Source organism: Chiloscyllium punctatum, chromosome 39 (assembly GCF_047496795.1).
Source record: "Chiloscyllium punctatum isolate Juve2018m chromosome 39, sChiPun1.3, whole genome shotgun sequence".
NCBI classification, from domain to species: domain Eukaryota; kingdom Metazoa; phylum Chordata; class Chondrichthyes; order Orectolobiformes; family Hemiscylliidae; genus Chiloscyllium; species Chiloscyllium punctatum.
Window position 1 is genome coordinate 45961849 of NC_092777.1, and position 6494 is coordinate 45968342.

A 6494-nucleotide genomic window follows, 5' to 3' on the forward strand; every position below is an offset into this window, starting at 1 on the left:
CCCACTTCAATAACTGATCTAAATTATCTATTTTGTACATTCACTCTAATACACCACTCTCCAGTTTCAAAGTGCTTGCTGAAATCTAAAGGAAAATGTCCACAAAATTCCTTTCATTCCCAAGAACTGGAGGTTGTCCTATTAAAGCCAAGTTGACCTGCCCTGATAACATCATAGCTGATCATTAATGGCTATCATTGGAATTATCGCAATAGTGACCCTACAAAAGATCTGAAAAATGTGTTGCTGGAAAAGCGCAGCAGGTCAGGCAGCATCAAAGGAGCAGGAGAATCGACGTTTCGGGCATAAGCCCTTCTTCAGGAATGAGGACGGTGTGCCAAGCAGGCTAAGGTGTCTTTGGTATCTTTCAAAGACCAACTATTTCTTGGCTATTTATGAGGAATCGCTTGCTTAAGGCTACTTCCAACTAAGTACAAGGTCGCAGCACCATTCCCTTCATTTCCACGCAAATCCAGGTCACTTAAGAAATCACTTGTTTTCATGGCTGTTTATTAGCAGTATATTTATTCCTGAAAATGACTCTGATTAGTTCTTGGAAAGATATTAAATAAGAATGCTAGACACAATCCACTATTGTCATACAGAAGAGTGTGTTCTACACATAATGTGCTCTTAATTTTGTCCTAAGAGTCAGTTTTAAGCAAAGAAAAAAACGTACGCAAACAGAGGACTGGGAGATATAAGTAGTTATAAAAAATGATCGTTGTGTACACTAAGCGTATAGATTTTCCAATTACAATTCTTGCACCCAAGGGGACTGAAGGTCAATTTTTGTATTTGTTTACATAATAGCACAGTACACTAATTAAATGGTGGCACAGGGAATCCTGTTTACATCTTTGCACCATAGGGAACCAGAGTAATTTGTTAACTTAGAACAGGATAACAATTAAATTATAGTGCCTTTAGGGGTCTCTTGCAGTCTGCTAATATTGTAAGCGGTTTGCAGTGTATTACATAAGAAATAGGAACAGCAGTAGGCCATTCAGCTCCTCAAGCCTGTTCCACCTTTCAACAAGCTCATGGCTGATCTCTCAGAGGTTTCAACTCCTTTCTGCCAGCTCAACTATAGCCCTCAAAGCCCAAAATTTCAAAACTTCAGCCACCTCCCATTTAAGTGCGCTCAAACCAACCCAACCCTCGGGGGTAGAGAATTCCATACATTCACTATCATCTTGGAGAGGAAATTTCTTTGCATCTCAGTTTTAAATGAGTGTCCCTCATATGACCTTGCACTTTTTCTTTTCATCAACAAATTTGGATACATTACACTTTGCCTCCTCCTCCTCCTCCAGACTATTAACATACATAATAAATAACTGAAGCCCCAGGGCTGATCTTTGTAGCACTTCACCAGTTACATTATTCCAAGCTGTAAAAGACCTACCAATCCTGTATCCTATGTGTTCACCATTCCTCAGTGCATTCTAATAGATTACGGAATTCGATGAGCTCTTACCTTGTGCAATAATTCGTTATGCAGTACCTTATCGAATGCCTTCTGAAATCCACACATCTATCAGTTTCCCTTTATCAACTCTGTTTCCTTAAAGAATTCTAGCAAATTTGTCAAACATAATTTCCCTTTAGCAAAACCATGTTGATTCTTGATTGTGTTTGATTGTATTGCATTTTTCTAAATGTCCTGTTATTTCCTCCTTGATAACTGACATTAACATTATTCCCAATGACAAATGGTAGGCAAGTAGATCTGCCTCCCTCCCTTCTTGAATGGAGGCATCAACAGGATGGCTTGAACAGCGTGTGTAACCCACACAAAAACATTTAAAACCATTTATTCAGGTTAAAAACACATACAGAGAATAACAGAATAACACAGAATCACTTAGTATGAAATCAGGCCATTTGACCCATTGAGTCAGCACCCAGAGCATCCCACCCAGGCCTATCCCTTTACAGTTTCCCTATAATCCTGCATTTCCCATGGCTAACCAGCTTAACCTGCACATCCCTGGATACGATGGGCAATTTAACTTCAACACAACACTATTTTCTCCTGCAACCTCCTATAGAACACATGCAGAGAGGAAAACTTCTCAGCATTTTGTGGCAGGGGCTGGGAACCAGAAGAGAAGACAAGTAGACAGCAAGGTGGAAACTGGAGACTGTAAGAAACATGAAGATAGCATTAATAAGGGGAAGAGTAGGCAGAGAGCAGATGAATGCAAAAGAACTGGTGGCCTGAAATGCATCTACTTTAATGCAAGGAGTAAGGAGTATTGTGTGTTAGGCAGATGAACCTAGGGCTTCGATTGGTGCCTGGGAGTATGATGTTATTGCAATCACAGAGACTTGGTTGAAGGAAGGGCATGACTGGCAACTAAATGTTCCAGGATATAGATGTTTCAGACAGGACAGGGAGGGAAGTAAAAGGGAGTTGTATTCCTGGTCAGGGATGATGTCACAGCTGTGCTAAAGGAGGACAATATGGAGGGCTTGGGTAGTGAGGCATTATGGGTGGAGCTGAGAAATAAGAAGGGTGCAGTTACATTGTTGGGACTGTCTTACAGGCTTCCCAACAGTGACCATGAGGTAAAAGAACAAATAGGTAAACAGATTATGGAAGATGTAGAGGTAATAGTGTAGTGGTGATGGGAGATTTTAATTTTCCCAACATTGACTGGGATACACATAGCATCAGAGATCTGGATGGGATAGGATTTGTAAGAAGCGTCCTGGAGGGTTTTCTAGAGCAGTATATCAATAGTCCGACGAGGGAAGGGGCCATATTGGACCTGGTATTGGGGAATGAGCCAGGACAGGTGGCAGAAGTTGTGGTGGGGGATTTCCTTAGGAACAGTGACCACAATTCTGTAAGTTTTAGAATACTCGTAGACAAAGATGAGAGTGATCCTGAGGGAAGAATACAAAACTGGGCCAAGGCCAGTTATATCAAAATTAGGTAGGAGCTGGGAAATGTGGATTGGACACAGCTATTTGAAGAGAAATCCACATTTGATGTGGGAGGCTTTCAAAAATAGGTTAAAGATAGTGCAGGATAGGCATGTCCCGTTAAAGGATAGGAAAGGCAAGATTCGTGAACCGTAGATGACAGGATAAATCATACGGCTAGCCAAGAGGAAAAGGGAAGCATACATAAGGTCCAGGCAGCTAAGAACAGAATGGGTCCTGGATGAATATCGGAAGAGTAGGAACAGTCTTAAATGAGGAATCAAGCGGGCTAAAAGGGGTCATGAAATAGCTTTAGCGAGCAGAATTAAGGAGAATCCCAAAGCATTTTATTCTTATATAAGAAGCAAATGGGTAACTAGAGAAAGGATTGGTCCACTAAAGGATAATGAAGGAAGGCTGTGTGTCAAACCTGAGAGAATGGGTGAGATTCTGAATGATTATTTTGCGTCAGTGTTTATGGAGGAGAAAAACATGATGAATCTTGAGATTAGCGATAGACGTTTGATTAGTCTGGATCATGTTGACATAAGTAGGGAAGATGTGTTGGGTTGGCTAGAGGTTATTAAAGTGGACAAATCCCCAGGACCAGATGGGATCTATCCCAGGTTGCTGAGGGAGGCGAGAGAGGAAATAGCTGAGGCCCTGATAGATATCTTTGTGGCATCCTTAAATTCAGGCGAGGTGCCGGAGGACTGGAAGGTTGCTCATGTTGTCGCTTGTACGAGGGTAGTAGGGATATTCAGTAACTACAGACCAGTGAGCCTGACGTCAGTGGTGGGAAAGTTGCTAGAGAAGGTACTGAGGGATAGGATCTATTTATATTTTAAAAAGAATGAGCTTATCAGTGAGAGGGAGTTTCTCAAAATGGAGTAAGATGACCAGTGATGTTCCACAGGGATCGGTGTTGGGGCCACTGTTGTTTGTGATATAAATGAATGATCTGAAGAGGGCACTGTTGGTATGATCAGCACGTTTGCAGATGACACGAACATTGGTGGAGTAGCAGAAAGCATAAGGGACTGTCAAAGAATACAGGAGAAAATAGATAGACTGGAGAGTTGGCAGAAATGTTGCAGATGGAGTTCAATCCAGACAAATGTGAGGTGATGCATTTAGGCAAGTTTAATTCTGGAGTGAATTATACAATGAATGGAAGAGCCTTGAGAAAAGTTGATGAGCAGAGATATCTGGGAGTGCAGGTCCATTGTACCCTGAAGATTGCTGCACAAGTGGTCAAGAAGGCACTGATTCCTGACAAAGGGCTTTTGCCCAAAACATTGATTTTCCTGCTCCTCGGATGCTGCCAGACCTGCTGTACTTTTCCAGCAACACTCTAATCTAGACTCTGGTTTCCAGCATCTTCAGTTCTCACTTTTGCCTGGTCAAGAAGGCATATGTTATGCTTGCCTTCATTGGACGGGGGTATTGAATAGAAGAGCTGGCAGGTCATGTTAAAATTGTACAGGACATTGGTTTGGCCGCATTTAGAATACTGTGTACAGTTGTGGTCGCCACATTACCAAAAGGATGTGGACACTTTGGAGAGGGTGCAGAGAAGGTTTACGAGGATGATGCCTGGTATGGAAGATGCTAGCAATGAAGAGAGGTTGAGTAGGTTAGGATTATTTACATAAGAAAAAAGGAGATTGAGGGGGGACTTGATTGAGGTTTACAAAATCTGAAGGTTTATAGACAGGGTAGAAAGAGATAAGCTTTTTCCCAGGGTGAAGGATTCAATAACGAGAGGTCTCGCTTTCAAGGTGAGATGTGAAAAGTTTAAGGGGGATACATGCGGCAAGTACTTTACACAGAGGGTAGTGGGTGTCTGGAACGCGTTGCTAGCAGAGCTGGTAGAGGCAGGCATGGTAGATTAATTTAAGATGCATCTGGACAGATGCATGAGTAGGTGGGGAGCAGAGGGATACAGATGCCTAGGAATTGGGCAACAGGTTTAGACATTAGATTTGGATTGGCTCAGGCTGGGAGGGCTGAAGGGCCTGTTCCTGGGCTGTAAATTTTCTTTGTTCTTTTCATAATGATGACATTGGCTTAAAGGATGAAGTTTTTAGTCAGGGTACATCATTCAATACCAATGCTTTGTAAACGAAAGTACAAAATGGAAGTGGTAGGGCACAGGTACAAATAGAGTGACAATGTAATCAATAGCATCATTCAAGTTGGTGTTTCATTAGCCCAGATTTTATCTGCAAATGAACATGGGAATTAGGAGGATGAATGGGCCACTCATCCCTTTGAACCTGTTTCACCATTTGATATAATTGTGTTGATCTGATTACTCCACATGCCCACCAATCCCTATCCTCTTGGACAAAGAAAATTCTCTTTTCTCTGTCTAAAATGAGCAGGCCAATATCTGTAAGCAGTAACCCTAGTTCTAGACTTATCCATCAGATCATGCATCCTTTCCACATCCACCCTGTCAAGATTTTTCACTTGAATCAAGTTATCTCTGGCTCTTCTAAACTACAGGAAATATCATAGCAACCTATCTAACCTCTCCTCAGGCAACACATCCATTCCAAATTCTAATCCAGTAAACCTTCTTTGAACTGCTCTCAATGCATTTACATCCTCCCTTAAAATAAAATACTATACACAGTACTCTAGGGTCGTCCCATCCATATCATGTATAACTGAGAAATAACCTCCCTCCTTTTGTATTCTGGTCCCCTCACAATATAATTTTTATTAACATTCCTTAAGGTTATACCTAAATGGTAATCTTTTGCAATTTCTGTGCTAGGACACACAGTTCCTCCTGTATCTTAGAGTTCTTTAACCTCTCACATGACACGCTTCTTTTCATTCTTCCTTCTAAAATGGAAATTTCACATTTTCCTACATTACACACGATTTGCAAGATCTTTACCTGCTCACTTAAAGTGTTTATAGCCCTTAGTATTCTCCTTATATCCTATCTACAACTTACTTTCCTACCCATTTTTGTGTAATCAGCAAACTTACCTCCCAAACCTTCAGTTCCTTTCATAGAACATAGAAAAGTACAGCACAGAACAAGTCCTTTGGCCCTCGATGTTGTGCCGAGGTTTAATCCTAATGTAAAATATAGTAACTTAACCTATGCACCCCTCACTGCTTTCCATGTGTATGTCCAGCAGTCACTTAAATATCCCGAAAGACTCTACTTCCACCACCACCGCTGGCAACGCATTCCATGCATTCACAACTCTCTGCGTAAAGAACCTACCTCTGATGTCTCCCCTATACCTTTCTCCTAATATCTTAAAACTATGACCCATTGTACCAGTCAATCCTGCCCTGGGGAAAAGTCTCTGGCTATTGACTCTCGATTCCTCTCAACCAAGTTATTTGCATAATTTGTAAATGGCTAAGGCTCCAGCAGTTATCCCTGTGGCATAGCACTTGTAACATCTTGATGACCTTTTCTGGCTACTTATTCTGAAATTATGCCCTTTGGTCCTTGACTCTCCCACAAGAGAAAACAACTTTTCCACATTTATACATTTTCTTGTATTTGTCAATACACAACGAAACAA